General features: G+C 38.1%; 1 long non-coding RNA gene across 1 annotated transcript in view; it reads left to right on the top strand.

Moving 5' to 3' along the window:
* Positions 1-8,806, top strand: part of LOC128295260 (uncharacterized) — a 54,854-nt gene extending 46,048 nt beyond the window's left edge. Inside the window, exon 2 of the long non-coding RNA XR_008285607.1 lies at positions 8,644-8,806. This is a non-coding gene — a long non-coding RNA (uncharacterized LOC128295260). The remainder of the gene's footprint in view (positions 1-8,643) is intronic.
* Positions 8,807-19,902: the final 11,096 nt, after the last annotated feature.

Raw genomic sequence — 19,902 nt, forward strand, 5'->3', positions numbered from 1 at the left:
CATATATCTCCCACTACGGGGTTTTTGGCTTCTTCATAAAATTCCATTTCTTTATTACTCATCATGTTTTGTATTAGGGCCTTGAACTCCACGCAATCTTGGATTTCATGCCCCCCTTCATCATGAAACTCACAGTAGTTTCTCTCTTCTTCAGGTTCTTCCCTCGAATCCAACGCGATCAATCCTTTCTTGACCATCTCTATCCATACTCGCCTCAACGGAGTCCTGACTTCCGCAACCTCATACTTGGTCTTCTTGTTCAAGCCTTCGTATATCCCATTCACTCCTTGGTCGGTATGATTGGGGAGTGGGTTTCTCACTATATTTGATGTGGCTGGGTCGTCAAATCTCACGATCCCCATCTTAATGAGTCTTTCAACTAATTTTTTAAACGCTGTGCAATTTTCGATAGAGTGCCCAGTGATTCTCGTGTGGTACTCACATTGGGCATTCGCGTCATACCATTTGGGATACGGGGGCTGCAGTGGCTTCAGGTAGAAAGGGGAGACCACATGAGCGTTGAATAGGTTCTGGTACAACTCCCTATACGTCATGGGTGTAGGGGTGAATTGTGGTCTTTCTGTGTTCTCCCTCGCGTTGGATTCTTGTCTTACAGAGCTTTGCTGATTGGTGGTCACCGCCTTGGGTTGATTTACGGTGAATGACTTAGGCTGACCTTTGCTAGATGTGCTCGTGTTGTTCACTTCATTGTCTCTTTTCCTTGGGATCGACTTTTTGGTACTTTCTCCGACTTCTATCTTGCCATTCCTTACAGCATTTTCGATCATTTCTCCCGCCATTACTATATCAGAGAAGCTCTTGGTGGCGCTTCCCAACATATGAGTGATAAAAGGAGCCTTCAAGGTATTAATAAAGAGCATCGTTGTCTCCTTTTCTAGAAGTGGTGGCTGAACTTGTATGGCCACCTCCCTCCATCTTTGTGCGTACTGCCTGAAGCTTTCATTCGATTTCTTCTCCATATTCTGGAGAGTGATTCTATCAGGGGTCATGTCTGTCACGTGATTGTATTGCTTCATAAAGGCCTGGGCCAGGTCCTTCCACGAGTTAATCTTAGAGCGACTTATTGGTTGTACCACTTAGACACTACCCCGACCAGACTATCTTGAAAGCAATGGATTAATAACTGATCGTTGTTAACATATCCCGTCATTCGCCTGCAGAACATAGTGGTGTGGGCTTCAGGGCAGCTCGTTCCATTGTATTTCTCAAATTCAGGCATTTTGAATTTGGGGGGAAGGACTAAATCTGGGACCAAACTCAGGTCCTTGGCATCAATCCCTTGATGATGATCCACACTTTCCATGGGTTTGAATTTTTCCTCGAGCCATCTGCATCGTTCTTCAAATTATTTTTGTGAATCCATCCTCGCCTTTTCCTCTTCAGCAATTTCATCCAAGTCGGGAACGGGCGGATAGTTCGGGTTGTTGACAAAGTTAGAGCCTGAGCCGGTTTGGAAATTTATCTGCATCAAGCTCTACCGAACTCGCTGGGCATGATCGTGATGATGGTTTGATAGAATTAATCTCGGGCTTTATCGGTACATGCGTCGGAGTGAAGCCAGAGGGGTATTGAGGATCTTCGTTAGTTTCTTCAACTTTATCCATAGGGCCCTTTCCCTTATCCGTTCCTCCCAACAGCAGCTGGGATAACTGACTCATCATTTCCCTCTGGAACTCCATCATTTGCTCTTTTATCTCTCGCTGAATCTTGGCTAGTTGCTCTTGCATCTGAGACTGCATTTGTTCTTGTATTTCTTTTTGCATCTGCTCCAATTTCTCGAGTCTCTTATCCATTGATTTTTTTCTTGTTCTGTAGGGGTGTGTGGTTGGTTGGTTTTTGTTGGTTTCCAGGTTACTGAAAAAATTTTTAATTAATTAATTAGGAAACTCTTATGGCCTTTAATGCATAATGATATGATGCAAATGAAAATGCATGAATGCAAATAAGGCATCAATTTTTTTGATTCAATTGCCCTTAGAAAGTTGTACTTGAAAATAAAATCTTTTACATAAAGTCGAGTTACAAATAAAATTTCGCTCTAACACTTAAAGTCTTAATTTTTTTTAAGCAACGAGGCCAACTCTTGTCCACAATTCGACTCCAACTCATATTTCACGCTCAGTGTGTCCGCCTGAACCGCTAAAGTCTACAAGTAGTCGGCTACCTCCGAATCTGGGTTATGGCTTCCCCTATAAGATAGTCTCTGTTTCTGACTTGGTCTTGCACATGGTGAAGCTGCTCTTTCCAACGATCCTCGTTTGCCTCGAAAAACTGGATCCGCATCTCACAATTCTGCAGTGATGCCTCTAACTCTCCTATTCTTCCTTTCATTTCTTCTATCTTGCTCAAACTTGCCCTCAGCTCTATTGCGGTGTTACGATTTCGGTACTAATGCAGAGACTTCTCGAGTTCTGTTACTCTAGCCCTTAATTCACCTTGCTCTTTTCTACTTTCCGACAGACTCTTCTCCAAATCTTCGTTTAGTGCCTGAGCTTCTCGAAATTTCCTTTCCCACCGGTTGGTATTGGCCTTTTCTTACCGAATTTCATGGCGCCATTGTTCGAAAGTCTTACCTAAGCCCGCAGTTCTCATAGATAGGCGTAGCTTCTTGTAGTCCGTCTTCAGGCTGTCTAGGTCTTCTTCGGCCTTGGTTTTTCCTTTTCTCCACTTCTCAGCCTCTGACCTCTGAACGTTGGTGTCTAACCTTAAGTGCATCTTTTCTTCTTCCAATTGCTCGATCTTCTTTCCAAGCTCCAAACTCTTTTTCTCAAAATCTTGCCTTATAATTTCCAGTTCTGATGGGGCGACTTGTAATTGTTCCCCGATAGGCCGAGCACTCTCTAAGTTTGGCCTAGGAATATTGTCATTAACCCTTTTCTTAAACTACTCACTGTACTCGGGCGTTACCATGGAACCGACGGCTAACCTTTTCATCCAACAAGTTTGCTTCCAAGCATCCGATAACTCCCGAACTCTCTTTTTATAATGAGCACCCTTAAAAGAGAATTCACTCTGAGCAAGTCCGTAGGTCATGGGTACAAACTGCCTGAACTTGTATTGCCTCAAGGCTATCAACGGAGTATACCCGGTAGCTCCTCAGATTCCTAACAGTGGCACCCAATCGAAGTTACCACATCGGTACATGATCTCATCAGGGACCATCCAATAAGCTCTCTATTCGATATCCCCCTCCTTGAGGTTTTGAAAAATATCCATCCATTTCTCCTCCGAGATATCCTCTCTCCTCTGTATAGCTACTTCTTCCTTTAAAGGGGAATAACCTTCAGAAAAGACTCGGTAGGAAACCTTGTCTACCTTCCAAAAGTGCCCATGAAACCATGCCATCAATAGTTGAGCACATCCAATAAATCGCCCCTCGCCCGTCTTCCGACATGAGCTCAAAGATCTGAAAGTTTCTGCCAATATCGCTGGTACTGGAGTGATTCCCTTCTCAAGGCGATCGAACAAGTCGATGACCGCCTCGTCCACGTGCCTCAAAGCCTTAGGAAAGATCACTAATTCGTAGATGCTTAAGGCAAACATATCAACCCTCTTTCTTTTGTCTGGATGAGTCAAGATCAAATCTCGCAAATTCTCCCAAGGGACACATTTGCTATCTCCTTTTTGCTGAATCTGAGCGGTGACCCAAGGCTCGCTCATCCCAGAAATGCTCATCAGTTTCTTCACGAAAGCCTGACTACTAAAAACCCGGGCATAAGTCTTCCAGACCTGAATCTTTGGACACCTAAGCAGCGTAGTGTATTCCTCTATAATAGGTACCAAATCCACTTCTCCAAAGGTGAAACACTTATATGCGGAATTCCAAAACTGCACAAAGGCTCGAAACAGATGCTTATCCACTCTAATGTCTAGCAGGTAGGATATATCACCATAACTTTGGTAAAACAACTGCTTGATCCTTTCATCCCAGCTAGCCCAAATGTCTCTCAACTCTTGCAGCTCATTTTGTACTACATTGACACGAGTGAAATCCCGTAGCTCCGATACATGCCCTTCTGCCAAGCTATCCCCTCTCTCAGATTGTAGCCTTTCCGACCAAGCACGAACAGTCGCATTATCATTGACTTTACTAAGAAATTCATTCTCCATGTCAAATTTTCTAACTTAGTAATTGAATGTAGATTAACGCCTCCTTTAGTATGCAATGTCATGCAAAAAAGACAATCAGAACAAAACATCAGTTAGTATTAAATAATAGCGATAGAATGCAAGCACATAAATAGTGATTATAACGCATATATAGGTAAGTACTAAGGCTCGACGCGGCTCCACCCAAGGATAGCTCCTAAGGTTCACTATATGTGGTTTAGTTCTAAGAAAAGGGGTACCCGAACCAGCAGATTACTCAATCCTCACCCATTATAGGCTTATATAGATCGAGTTCGGTTCGGGGGGATACATTTCCCTATGACCATGCAGAGATGAAGATCTCACGAAATCATAGGTACGGATGTACCCCGGAAGCAATCCACTAGCCCATGCGAAGGTGAAAACCTCACGAACGCGTAGTTTCTTACTCCCACTTAGAAAGTGTGACCACAGTGGCCATGCAATGAAATGCAGTGCTATTATACAAGCCCCGCACCAAAACAATCATACAATCAAATGCAATCGAAAGATAGATGATTTTTAAAATAAATTTTCGGTCTTTTAACAAAAGGACAGTAGATAATCGATTTTTATGGCTTGACTCTCAAGTTCAATCCCCAGTGGAGTCGCCAAGCTGTCGAAACCATCCCTCGATTTTAAAAAAAATTTAATATTTTAAATTTGACGAAAATACGAGGGGGATCGACTTTTTGGAAAATAGAAATATGGAGTCGCCACCGACCTTTTTGTTTTGGGTGTGATCGGATCACCTAAAAATTTGGTTATTTTAATAAAAGATTTGCGATTTACTAAAACAATGACTCTGGTCTACGAAAATTTTAGAAAAATGGGCTCGGGAGTCGGTTACGCATGAGGAAGGATTAGCACCCTCACTACGCCCAAAATTGGTACCAAATCAATTAAATACTGTCCTTATGTCTAAAAAATGTTTTTTGGAATGTGGCTCCTTTTAATAAAACTTGAGTAACCCGAGTTGATTGTCAAAAATCTTTTTGTTTCGACGTCCGAAAAATTTATAATTTGAAATTAACAAGAGGATGCTCAACTATTTGGTCCGACGAAAAACTGAAACCCAGCACAGTAGGGCACGATCCCTCGAATTTCCAAACATCGAACATTGCCTAACCTTAGAGAATATAAGTGAAATTCCAACGAGATATTCGATTATTTTGGACAAATAAGAAAGCGCAACCGAACACGATATGACTCGATTCTTAAATTGCCAAACATCGAACATCGCCTTCATTTTGAAAGATTTTAGGAAATGTGAGTGAAATTCCGTAAGGGATGTTCAATTGTTTCGAACCAATGAAAAAGTGCAACCTAGCACAATAGGGCACGATTCTCAATCGCCAAACATTGAACATCGTCTTCGTTTTTAAGCATTTTTTTTTATAAACATGAGTGAAAATGCCAAGGAATGTTCGATCATTTTGAGCAAACCAGAAACCACAACCCAGCACGATAGGGCATGATTCTCGAATTGTCAAACACCAAATATTGCCTTCGTTTTAAAAATTTTTAGAAGATATGAATGGAATTTTGAAGGGAAGCCCGAATATTTTGAGCAAATGCAAAATTGCAACCCAACACGTTAGGGCACGATTCCGTGAATTGCCAAATATCGAATCCCGTCTTTGACTTGAAGAATTTTTGAATGAATGATTATAAAACTAGCTTAAGACGTATTAATTCGGTTTGAAATAAGGCGAAGTTAATCATAAAACTTGGGTTTTAGAACCACATTTCAAAAATCAAAAAGGAAAACAATGAATGGGGTAATATGTACATACGAGACGCAATGCTTAGCGAATGAAAATATTAATCAATTAGCAGAACAAGTAATTAAATATAATTAGTCTAAGTTAACCTAATTTCAATCGCGTAATAATAATAATCATCATGTCAATAAGATGAATACCATGCTATAATAATGCGTATACTACAATGTAAAACAACCAACAAAATACATGTGAAACGAAATAGAATTTGAAAATCAAAGTGGTATGCGACGACGTCTAAACACAAACGACCTAATGAATCAAATGTTTGTACTACAAGTGAATTAATGAATTGGTGTATTTTAAAATTTATTTGTAAAAAAGGAAAAACAAGGGATATACACTTAATCATTTAAAATAAATATTAAAAATGAATGTTTAAATCGAAAACCGCACCAAAACGTTGAATAAATGGTTTTTAAAAATGAGGATTTATATAATAAAGATTTAAAATACATGTAAAATATATTAAAAATAATAATAATAAAATGTATAGTACGATATAATCTTTAGAAACATAGTGGATCTACAAATCATATGTATATGTATAAATAACTTTTAAAATAATTATTTGTAAAAACATAGAAATACATGCATGATTAAATTAATCTTATAACTAATTATATAATAATTTTAAGAACTTACCTATGTATATATGTAAAGAAAGCTATGTATGTAGGGTACATAAATATAATAACGTATGTGTATATATCAAACATGGGTATCAATAAAATATATATAATGATGATTTTAAAAATACATATATATTATGTAAGATTATACAATAAAGGGTGGGAATAAATTTAAGAAACTATGTATGTAAAACAATATAGGATTAATAAAATGAACCTTGTTATAAAGTGCATATATACACATATAGAAGAGCACTTTAAACAAACAAATTTAAAAAGAAAATAAATAAATGGATATATAGTTACATATGTGTATATATATGCATGCATATAATAATTTAAAAATGTTTCAGAGGATTATGATAAAATACGAGAATAGATTTAAGGAATCATATGTAAAAAAGGGTGATAGTATCATGTATATGAAATAAGACCAACTTTAATACAAACTACATGTGTATATACATATATGAATATATAATAATGTATATAAGAATATTTACATGAAATATACAAAACATATTAAAATAACCAATGTATGAATGTATGAATAAATTAATTAAGATGAAATTAAAATAAGAAAATGACTGATTTACAAAAAAAAAATAGTCCAGGAGGATCAAAGTGCGAAGCGTGCCAGTATACAGGGACTAAAACTGTGAATAGCCCCAGCTTTAAAACGCAACGCAGGGATATGGACCCATGCGAATTCGCACGTAAACTATGGGAAAATAATTTAAAAAAGGGAGCACCCATACAGGCTGATTTGAATAGGGTGCGAATGGGGAGGGGCTGATATGGCAAATAATCCCTCACCGCAAAAACACGCGGGTCATCGGGGCAGCAAATAGGATCGAGTCGGGCGTATAAGCTTGTGCGACGCCATTTTGGGGCCACGGTAATAAGCCTCAAACGACGTCATCTAAGCAGGTATAAAAACCCCCTTTCATGCTAGATTTCCAAAGCTCCCAAACCCTAGCCCCTTTTCATTAGCCGGCCTCCATTCTCTCCCTCGAAAGAGCACCCGCCCGCAGCAAGGTGCGATGACCGACCCTCTAAGTTTCGAAGTATGGCCCATTTTAGCCACAGATCCCCATTCTATCTCCGATTACTACGAAGCGATAGGGGACCGACGGCCCAGAAGCGAGGTAAGTCCTATCTTTTTCCTCCTTTTTCTTTATTTTGATGTGAAGAACGAAAAGGAAAATAAAAAAAGATCAAGAAAAAAACGTAATAAACCTGAGATTCAAAGCAGGAAATCACCTTGCTCTCTTTTTTGCTTTCTATTACTTCTGTATGCGTGTGTTCGTATTCTCACTCAGCGTAACCTTTTACAAAGACTCAAACTCCAACTTTATAGCCGAAAGGAAAGAGGAAAAATTAACGAAAAACAAAAAATACGATGTCTTTTCTTTTTGTTTTTCTTTGTTGTTGTTGCTTGTTTGTCTCCTTACAGGTGCGAGTGTGCTGGTGCTCGTGTACGGTGGTGCGTGAAGGCTGTACGGAGGTGCACAGGGGGTCGTACGGAGGCGTGCTGGAGGCTAGGGCTGCGTCGTTCCTTGCTGCTAGGGTTCTGCCCTGTTTTCAAACCTTGGGCCACTTAGGTTAATTGGGTATTGGGCCACTAGATTTGGGCTAGAGGGACTATTTTGGGCTTGTAATAGGACATTAACTAAATGGACTTTTATTGGACTGTTAATGTATTTTTATTTTTTTTGGTTTTGTGTTTATACGGGCCCGGGTTAAATTGGCCCATTACACTTTCCATGTATCCGAATTATATTCCGATGTGTTCAACGGGTAAAGTTCTACTCAAATGGAGGAATACTCAAGATGAAAGGGACATATTGGTAAGTGTTGTGGAATGGATACTTTGAACAAGTATGTACTTAACCCTCGGGTTGAAAACTCGATATAACAACAGTATGGTAAGATGATAAATGAAAATGTGATATGAATGTCTCGGTGATGATTATGCAAATGATGTTTTATGTTTGCTTATATTGTTGTGTTACTTGCTATTTGCATGTGAGCTTACTAAGCATTTATGCTTACTTCCTCCTTTTCATTCCTTATAGTTTTGACAAGCCAGCTCGGAAATCGGGAACGGTCGGAGGCTCGCTCACACTATCCGTATACCATCTTGGCATAATGGCTTGTATATTTTGAGTATGGCATGTATAGCATTATAATCATTTTGTATATATGGTCTTATGATATGGTTATTGAGTGGTATGGAAATGCTTGGTAATGATTATCCATTGGAATGGCTAATCATGATCATATTTGGTGTTATGTATGTCAAATTGCTAGCTAATCCATGGAAACCATGAAATAGGTAAAATTTACCATAAAATAGATTCAGACAGCAGTAGTGACGTGAATTTGAAAAATCACTAAAAATAGTAGAAATGGAATTAAATAATGAATAAGTTATGGAATCTAAGCTTGATGAGTCTATTTTCATATGGAAGAAGCAAAACAGGTATTTGAGCTATATTTTATGAGATGTTTAAATTTTTGTGAAACAAGGCCAGAGGGATTTCTGGATCCCTTGTTCTGACTTTGGAAATTCACGATAAATTTTAAAAAGATAATTTGAAGTCATTCTTTATATGTATAGATTCCTTATTGAGTCTCGTTTTATTAGAGACAAATGGAATAGTCATTGAAGCTCTGTACAGGGAGATATATGATTCGTAATACAGAGAGGTCAGAGTAGTCGAACCCTGAAACAGGGGAGACTTTAACTAATAAACTGTACTAATTGGCCTGACCAAAATTTCTATAAAAAAATTAGTAGATAGATATATGAGTTTAGTTTCAGGAAAAATTTACGGAATTAGATTTTGAGTTTCGGAACTCAAGATATGATTTTTAAAGCGATCGTGATGCGTTAGCCGACTTGTCCGAAATTTTAAAATGAATTGTATGAGTTGTTTAAGTAATGAATTAAGTCCGTTAACACCTCGTGTTCGACTCCGGCAACAGTCTCGGGTACGAGGCGTTACAAGACGTGTCTGGTGGCCGTGTGACCTGTGATTTTGTGAAATTTTTTGAAGTGTCTAGAAATTTTTATATGTGATCGATTTAGTCTCAAATAGCTTCTAAGTATGATCTAAGGTCTCGTAGAACCTTGTAAGAGACAATGTGAATTTTTTAGCATCGTTTAAAATAATGCTTGCATAAATGTATAAGAATGTGATGTATTGTCTGGTAATACCTCGTAACCCTATTCAAGCGACGGATACGGGTTAGGGGTGTTACATTTCTTGGTATCAGAGCTATGGTTTAGTCGATTCTAGGACTAACGTAGCTAGTAAGAGTCTAGCTGTACATGCAATATATATTAAACTTTGATAGTGTGATCAATCCTGATAATTAAAATGTGTTTTTATATAGTAAATGGATCCCAAATGAGCCGTAGCTGACAGTGTAGAGAGTAATGCTCTCACTCCTGCTCAAGAGGCAGTGCAATCTGATTCTAAACCTATTACGAGTAGCCACAAGGGAGAGGCTAAACAAGCCTTCTTCTAGATGATGAACGAATGGTTCATTCAATATATCTATACAAATCCGGTTGCTCAACAACCTCCACCCCTACCTAATCCTCCTCAGGCACGTGTAATACCTCAAGTTATTGATCTGGTGAGATTAAATAAGCCCCCAATTGATAAAATCAGAAAACACGGGGCTGAAGAATTCAGAGCCACTATTGATGATGATGCTGAGCGAGCTGAATTCTGGCTTGATAATACTATTCTTGTGTTTGATGAGCTATCCTGTACCCCTGACGAGTGTATTAAATGTGTTGTATCTTTGCTTCAAGATTCTGCGTATCACTAGTGGAATACACTAGTATCGGTTATTCTGAAAGAGCAGGTTATCTGGGAGTTCTTTCAAACTGAATTCTAGAAGAAATATATCAGTCAGAGAATTATAGATCAAAAATACAAAGAATCCCTTGAGTTAAAATAGGGTCGCATGACATTTACAGAATATGAACGGGAATCTGTGAGACTCAGCAGATATTCCCGAAAATGTGTATCAACCGAAGCAATAATGTGTAAAAGATTCGAAGACAGTTTGAATGAAGATATTAAGTTGTTAGTCAGGATTCTTGAAATAAAAGAGTTTGTGGTACTAGTCGAGCGAGCATGCGAAGCTAAAGAGCTCGGGAAAGAGAAAAGAAAGGCTAACTTTGAAGCTAGAGATTCACGAGAAAGGTCATCAAAGAGATTTCGAGATGATTTTAGCCTTTCGAAGGCTATTGTAGACTATTCTAGATGTGATCGAGACAGACCCCCCGTGAGCTTGAAAGCTACCTCAGTAGCTAGTGTTGGAAATATCCGACTGAACCAACCTGAGTGCAAACATTCCGGTAAATGACATCTTGAAAATTGTAGATTGAATGATAGAGCTTGTTTTAAATGTGGATCATTAGATCATTTCATTCGTGAATGCCCTGAGTTAGTTAAGCAAGGCACGATGTAGAATATGAGGCCGAGTATCACTGTAGCTCGAGGTAGACCTCCCAGAAATACGGGTAATGTGAGTGGTAGCCAGAGGGCAACTAAAGACACTACTGTTAGATCTAAGGCTTGCGCACCTACCAGAGCTTATGCTATTCGCGCCCACGAAGAGGCTTCATCTCTAGATGTTATTACTGGTACTTTCACACTCTATGATACTAGTGATGTTGCATTGATTGATCCTGGATCGACTCATTCTTATGTTTGTGAAACTTTAGTATCCAGTAAGACTTTACCTGTAAAGTCTACTGAATTTGTGATTAGAGTATAGAACCCCTTAAGTCAGTGTGTTTTGGTTGATAAAGTATGTAAGAATTGTCCATTGATGATTCAAGATTCATGTTTTCTACCCGACTTGATGTTGTTGCCATTCGACGAGTTTGATATAATTCTGGGTATGGATTGGCTAACGTTACATGATGCAATTGTGAGATGTAAACAGAAGACTATTGATTTGCGATGCCAGAATGATGAGATTATTTGGATTGAGTCTAATGATCTAAATAGTGTATCGGCAGTGATATCTATGATGTTAGCTCAAAAATATGTATAAAAGGGTTGTGAAGCTTACTCTGCCTATGTACTCGATTCTAAAGTGACCGAAAAGAAGATTGAATCATACCAATTGTGTGTGAGTATCCGGATGTGTTTCTTGAAGAATTACAGGGTTTGCAACTGATTATAGAGGTAGAGTTTGGTATTGAATTAGTGTCGGGGACGACTCTGATATCGATAGTCCATACAGAATGGCTCCGACTAAATTAAAAGAATTAAAAACTCAGTTGCAAGAATTGACAGATAGAGGTTTTGTATGACCGAGTTTTTCTCCCTAGGGTGCACCAGTTTTGTTTGTGAAAAAGAAAGACAGAACTATGAGAATGTGCATCGACTACCGACAACTCAATAAAGTTACCATAAAGAATAAATATCCTCTGCCACATATAGATGATTTGTTCGATCAGTTAGAAGGGGCTACAGTGTTTTCAAATATTGATTTGCGATCGGGTTACTATCAATTGAGAGTGAAAGACTCTGATGTGCCGAAAAATGCTTTCTAAACGAGGTACGGACATTATGAGTTTTTGGTTATGCCTTTCGGACTAAAAAATGCACCTGCTACTTTTATGGATCTAATGAATCGGATCTTCAGATCACATTTGGATCAATTTGTAGTTGTGTTTATAGCTGACATTTTGATCTATTCCCATGATGCATCCGAGCGTGCTGAACATATGATAGTAGTGCTACAGACTTTGTGTGATAAGTAGTTGTATGCGAAGTTCAGTAAATGTGAGGTTTGGTTAAGAGAAGTCAGTTTTCTGGGACATATTGTATCAGCATCGGGTATTCGGGTTGATCCAAGCAAGATTTCAGCTATACTAGATTGGAAGCCTCCGAGAAGTGTATCCGAAGTCTGAAGTTTTCTGAGACTCGCTGGTTATTACAGACAATTCGTAAAGGGTTTCTCTATGATTGCAACCCCGATGACGAGACTACTTCAGAAAGATGTTAAGTTCGAGTAGACAGAAAAGTGCCAGAAAAGTTTTGATCAGTTGAAAGTTTTTTTGACCGAAGCTCCGGTGCTAGTTCAACCAAGGTTGGGTAAAGAATTTGTCATTTATAGTGATGCGTCTTTGAATGGTCTAGGCTATGTTTTGATGTAGGAAGGCAAAGTCATAGCTTATGCCTCAAGACAGTTAAAGCCACATGAAAAGAACTATCTGACAAACGATCTGGAATTGGCAGCTATTGTGTTTGCGTTGAAGATTTGGTGCCACTTTTTGTTCGGTGAGAAATGTTACGTTTATTCAGATCAAAAAAGCTTAAAATATTTGATGACTCAGAATGATTTGAATTTACGACAGCGAAGATGGTTAGAGTTGTTAAAAGATTACAAGCTACTGATTGACTAACATCCAGGGAAAGCCAATGTTATTGCTGATGCTTTGAGTCGTAAATATTGGTTTGCTTTACATGCTATGAATACTCAATTAGCTCTATATAATGATGGTTCAATTGTAGCTGAATTGAAAATGAGACTGTCATTTATACAACATATTTGCAAAGTTTAGAAAGTTGATAGTGAATTATTAGCATAACGGGTTCAATGTGATTTTGAATATTGATTCAGAATTTCATATTGATACTATGATATTTTGATATTCAGAGGTCTAATTTGTGTTTCGAGAAACTCAGAGTTGATTCAGATTATTTTAAATGAAGCTCATAGTAATCGATAATTTGTATATCCGGGAAGTACGAAAATGTATAACGACCTGAAATAGCTTTGTTGGTGGTCTGATATGAAGCGCGATATCTCTGAATTTGTTTCGAAGTGTTTAATTTGTCAACAAGTCAAAGCTGAGCGTCAAGTACCGTTTGGGTTACTTCAGCCGATTATGATTCCCAAATGAAAATGGCACAGAATCACGATGGATTTTGTATCAGGTCTGCCTCTGTTTCTGAGTAAGAAAGATGCGGTTTGGGTAGTGGTTGATAGATTGATGAAATTGGCTCATTTCATTCCAGTACACACAGATTATTCATTTGTTAAACTTGTTGAGTTGTATATCTTTGAGGTTGTAAGATTGCACGGAGTTCCTATTTCTATTGTTACAGATAGAGATCCGAGATTCACATCGTGATTTTGGAAGAAGCTACAAGATACATTAGGTACAAAGCTACATTTCAGTACTGCTTTTCATCTGCAAACAGATGGTCAATATGAGCGGATTATTCAGATACTCGAGGATATGTTGAGATGTTGCATTCGTGAGTTCGAAGGTACGTGGGAACGGTACTTGCCATTGATTGAATTTGCATATAATAATAGCTTTCAATCAAGTATAAAAATGGCACCTTACGAAGCTTTGTATAATCGTAAATTTCGAACACCTTTGTATTGAATTGAACTCAGCGAGAATAAGATTCACGAGGTGGATTTGATTAAAGAGACTGAACAGAAAGTGAAAGTGATTCGTGAAAGTTTGAAAACAATGTCAGATCATCAAAAATCATATGCAGACTTGAAACAGAAAGATATTGAGTTTCAAATTGGGGATAGATTGTTTTTAAATGTATCTTAGTGGAAGAAAATACTCTGATTTGGTCGTAAAGGCAAATTAAGTCTGAGATTCATTGGGCCGTATGAGATTATTGAATTTGTTGGGCCAATTGCTTACATATTGTTGTTGCCACTTGATTTAGAAAATATTCATAGCGTATTTCATGTATTGATGCTTCGACAATATGGATCTGATCCATCGCAGTGATTTCTCCATCTGAGATTGAAATTAAGCCTGATATGACATACGAAGAAGAACCGATTCGAATTTTAGATCGCGAGGTTAAAGAATTGAGAAATAAGAAATTTTCTTTAATGAAAGTCTTATGGCATCGACATGAGGTCGAAAAAGCAACATTGGAGCCTGAGGATGCTATGAGAGAACAATATCTGAACCTATTCAGTGGTAAGATTTTCAGGGGTGAAAATCCCTAAGGGGGAAGAGTTGTAACAACCTGGTTTTAGCTAAATCGAAACAGTGGTTTCGGAACCATGAATCTGAGGTCAAAAAATTATTTTAATATTATTTTATTTGTTTATAGCATGTGAATATGTATGTGGGAAAGTTTTGCATGCTAATTTTATTGTTTAAATGGTTAATTTGAAAAACAAAGGACTAAATAGCGTAAAATGCAAAAGTTGCATTCTATTTGATAAAGGTGTCTATTTGTTATGGCTTATTAAATGAAAGGTCCTTATGTTGTAATTAGACCATGGATAGTGGGAATGGACATTAATGGCCTTATGTTATGTGAATTATAATGTTTTTATTAAGGGTTAAAATTGTAAAAGGGCTATTATGTTAATATTAATAAAACCAAAATAAAAATTTGGTGTTATCATCATCCATATAGCTAAATATTAAGAGAAATAGAAGAAGAAAATGAGTTTCTAGGGTTCGGCCATGTTCAAGCTTGATTGAGGTATGGTTTTTGATCCGTTTTTGATGATTTCTATGTTTTGTGATTGTTGTAATGTGTTCTAGCTAGCCCACGCTTAAATTCTTAAATTTGTTAATGATTTTGTAACACCCCGAACCCGAGACCATCGCCGGTGTCGGACGCGAGGGGTTAACGAGCCAAGTCCTCTTAAAGCACCGACCAATTTGGCATTTCCAGACAGGCTGGAAAACTACGTCACTGTCGCCTTAAAAATCATATCTCGAGTTTCAAAACTCGGAAACTGATTCTGTAAATTTTCCCTGAATTTAGACTCATATATCCTTCCATGGATTTATTTCTAGAATTTTTGGTCGGGCAAATTGGTACAGTTTATTAGTTAAAGTCACCCATGTTACAGGGATCGACTGCTCTGACCTTCGCACGTTGCAACTTGAATATCTCTCTGTACAGGGCTTTAATACTGGTGCCGTTTGTTTCTAATGAAACTAGACTCAAAATGGAATCTGCAGATATAAGGCATGACTTCTAATTCTTTCTGGATAATTTATAGTAAATTTTTAAAGTCGCGACAGGGGACCCAGAAACCGTTCTGGCCCTGTCTCACGATAACTTTAATATCTCTTAACAAGTAACTCCTATGACCGTTTCGTTTCTTCCATATGAAAGTAGACTCATCAAGGTTCATTTACATAACTTATTCACTATTTAATACCATTCCTAAAAATTTTGGTGATTTTTCAAAACCACACCACTGCTGCTGCCAGCATCGGTTTTCAAGGTAACCTTTACCTATTTCATGATTTCCACGATTCAATTGCCCCTCTTTGCATACATAGCACAAAGTGTGATCATGATTAACCATTCCAATGGCTAATCTTCTCAAAACAATTCCATACCCCATAATGATCAACATACAACGATTATAGTATCATACCAAAAACGTATATAAGCCATTTTCGCATGGCTATCCAAGTTTACACAAAACCGAAAGGTACATGACCTTCAACAATAGGGTAGTCCTATACATGCCATTTCAAAGTCCAACCAAAATTATACCAAAATGGAGGCCTTGATAGTGTAGATGACTTCGACTTTAATGATCCCGAATCCGATCACTAACGAGCAAAATCTATAAAAGCAGAGAGCCAAAGCAACGGGTAAGCATTTTTATGCTTAGTAAGTCTCAAGCAATAAAATCAGCTTTAACTAAAGCATTACATTCACATAGCCAAATGAATCATTTCATTAATACACATTCACATAATCATACTTACTTCACACTTCATCATTATATACTTTCACAAGATATCAACCAATTCAATAGCTGAAAACTCGTTAGTCGATTGAGCGAATGTTACTCAAACATATCGACTTTTCCAATGCACATATAAACATACCTTATCCTTTGGGCTTTTCGAGCGTACTAATTAAATTTATTACAGCAACCAACGCTCACCTCCAGCCCAAGCTTCTTCGGAATACAACCGGATATAACCACATGCACGAATGCCTTCGGGTCTTAGCCCGGATAGAACGACTTGCACAAATGCCTTGGTATTAGCCCGGATTTAACAATTTGCACGAATACCTTGGTCTTAGCCGGATGTAGTCACTAGCACAATTGCCTTGGTCTTAACCGGATATAATTACTAGCATAAATGTCTTGGGACTTAGCCGGATATCATTCAATTGCTCATGCACACACATACATCAATAATCATTACACATCCATGTTTCATTTTTGTTACTAAGGCTCAAACACAAACATATCACTAGCATAATCGCCTTGGGACTTAGCGGGTATCATTCAAATACTCATACACACATAAATCAATAATCATTACACATCCATGTTTCATTTCACATAATTCGAGTAGGGTCATTTCTTGAGGACTTACCTCAGATGTTGTCGAACGGCTTCAACGGCTATTCGATCACTTTTTCCTTCCCTTTATCGGATTTAGCTCCCTTTTGCTCTTGAGCTTAACGAATACAAGTAGAAGTATTCAATATTTCTATCAATAATGTTTACTAGTCAATCACATTCGCATCTCATATCATCTCACTTTATTATAATTTATCATTCAACCTTTGAACCCAAAACGCCATTATATGGCCACATATACATACATCCATATATTTAAGCTCAAGAATTTTAACATAACATCAAGTTCTCAAATTACTCATGTGGCCGATTATACATGGTCATAAATACACAAAATCAAAAATAATTTCAAGGTTTTTCACACTATACATGTACTAGGCCGAATGTACATGCAAATTTCACAACATTCTTCAACAAATTTCTTCTTTAAACAAACATATTTATCACTTTCTTCATAATCAAAATATCATGTGCAAACATATATACACATATAGGTGCAAGGCCAAATTTCAAGGTGTCCATAACCATCCAAAACACAAATTTTAACTAACATGCAAGAAGCATAAACCATGCTCATGAATGCATCATGGCCGAATACATCACAATCATGCCCCTTTCAACTTCGGTCATGGTTAAACAAAAAAAAAACTCAATGTCTTACTTAAGATTGCTACCAAGAGATTTCAAGAGTAGTCAATCCATCATTGCATGCATCATTAGCACGCTTCACATTTAGCATGCAATGGCTTTGACCCAATAACAACCTTGGCTAAATACCATTTCCATGGCATAACAAGGATTTGAACCATGGCTAACATGAACATCAAGTTAGCAACTAAAACATGCATGAATCTCATGACACAACCTCATACATACCTTAATCTTGATGCAAGTTTAGCCAAATCTCCTTCTAGATCTCTTCTAAACAAAGAAAATGAAGCAAAAATCTCTTCTTCCTCTTAGGAATTTCGCCAAAGGAAGGAGGGAAAAAGATGAACAATTTTTTGTTTTTCTTTCTTAGTTACACGGCAATGGGGAATGCTACACTCTCGGACACATTTTTTATTCCTCTTCCCACATCTAATTATTTTATCACTTAATACATCATGCATTAACAAAACATGTCATAACATGTTTTCTTTGCCCATAATTCCTTGCCATGGCCGGCCACCACCTATAAAAAGGGGAATTTGACATGCAAGTCCATTGTTTTGCATGCATGCTTTAATTAGTCATCACACAATTCCCTATCGTACTTTCAAAGTTCACTACTAAGTCCTTTCTAGTGAAATTCACCTTTATAACACTAAATCAATCACCAAAAAATGTCACACATGAGCACACACATATTATAGGCATCAAAATAAATTTTAAATAATTTTTATGCCTTGGTTTTGTGGTACCGAAACCACATTCCGACTAGGGTCAATTTTGGGCTGTCACAACTCTCCCCCACTTAAGAAATTTTCGTCCCCGAAAATCTTACCGGTAAATAGGGTTGGGTATCGCTCTTTCATAGAGTTCTCGGTTTCCCAAGTAGCTTCTTCTATCCCGTGTTTGAGCCATAACACTTTCACTAGCGGAACCCGCTTGTTTTGCAACTCTTTCACTTCACGTGCCAGGATACGAATCGGTTCTTCCTCATAACTCATATTGGCTTGAATTTCAACCTCTGATGGACTAATCACGTGCGATGGATCAGATCTATAGCGTCGAAGCATCGAAACATGAAAGACATCGTGAATCTTTTCGAGTTCAGGGGGCAAAATCAGACGATATGCCACTGGACCGACTCGCTCGGATATCTCATATGGCCCAATGAACCTCGGGCTCAACTTACCCTTACGGCCGAATCTGAGTATCTTTTTCCAAGGTGAAACCTTGAGAAACACTTTATCTCCCACCTGATGCTCGATGTCTTTACTCTTCAGATCCGCGTACGACTTTTGACGATCGGAGGCTATCTTCAGACTTTCACGGATTACTTTTATTTTACATTCAGCATCTCTAATCAAATCCACCGAAAATTTTGCTTTCACCGAGCTCGTCCAAAACAATGGTGTACGGCATTTACGACCGTACAAAGCCTCGTAGGGTGCCATCTTAATACTTGTGAAAGTTGTTGTTGTAAGCGAATTCAATCAACGGAAAATACCGTTCCCATGAACCACTGAACTCGAGGATGCAACATCTCAACATATCCTCAAGTATCTGAATTATCCACTCGGATTGACCATCGGTTTGGGGGTGAAAGGCGGTGCTGAAATGCAACTTGGTACCCAAAGCTTCTTGCAACTTTTTCCAAAATCGCGAGGTAAATCTCGGATCTCTATCCGACACGATGGAAATAGGCACCCCGTGCAATCTCACAATCTGAGAAACGTACAATTCAGCTAGTTTGTCCATTGAAAAATCTGTACGTACGGGAACAAAGTGAGCCGACTTAGTCAATCTATCTACCACGACCCAAACCGCATCCTTCTTACTCGCTGACAATGGTAGTCTGGATACAAAGTCCATGGTGACTCGATCCCATTTCCACTCGGGTATCGTGATCGGCTGAAGTAATCCTGAAGGCACTTGATGTTCCGCTTTCAGTTGTTGACATATTAAACATCTCGAAACAAAGTCGGAGATGTCTCGTTTCATACCATGCCACCAAAACCAACGTTTCAAATCGTTGTACATCTTAAATACTCCCGGGTGGATCGCCATTCGGCTACAATGGGCTTCGTTCGAATTATCAAAATAAGTTCAATTCTTTGGAACACACAGACGACTTTTGAACCTTAAACAATCGTCATCATCGATTTGAAACTCCGAGTCCTTGTTCGGAACACACTCAGCCCATTTTGCAGCCAACTCGTCGTCGACTTTACGAGCTTCACGAATTTGATGTATCAATAATGGTTTGGCTTTCAATTCAGCTACTAACACATTGTCGGATCGAGCAG

This window comes from Gossypium arboreum, chromosome 7, assembly GCF_025698485.1.
Source record: "Gossypium arboreum isolate Shixiya-1 chromosome 7, ASM2569848v2, whole genome shotgun sequence".
In the NCBI taxonomy this organism is placed as follows: domain Eukaryota; kingdom Viridiplantae; phylum Streptophyta; class Magnoliopsida; order Malvales; family Malvaceae; genus Gossypium; species Gossypium arboreum.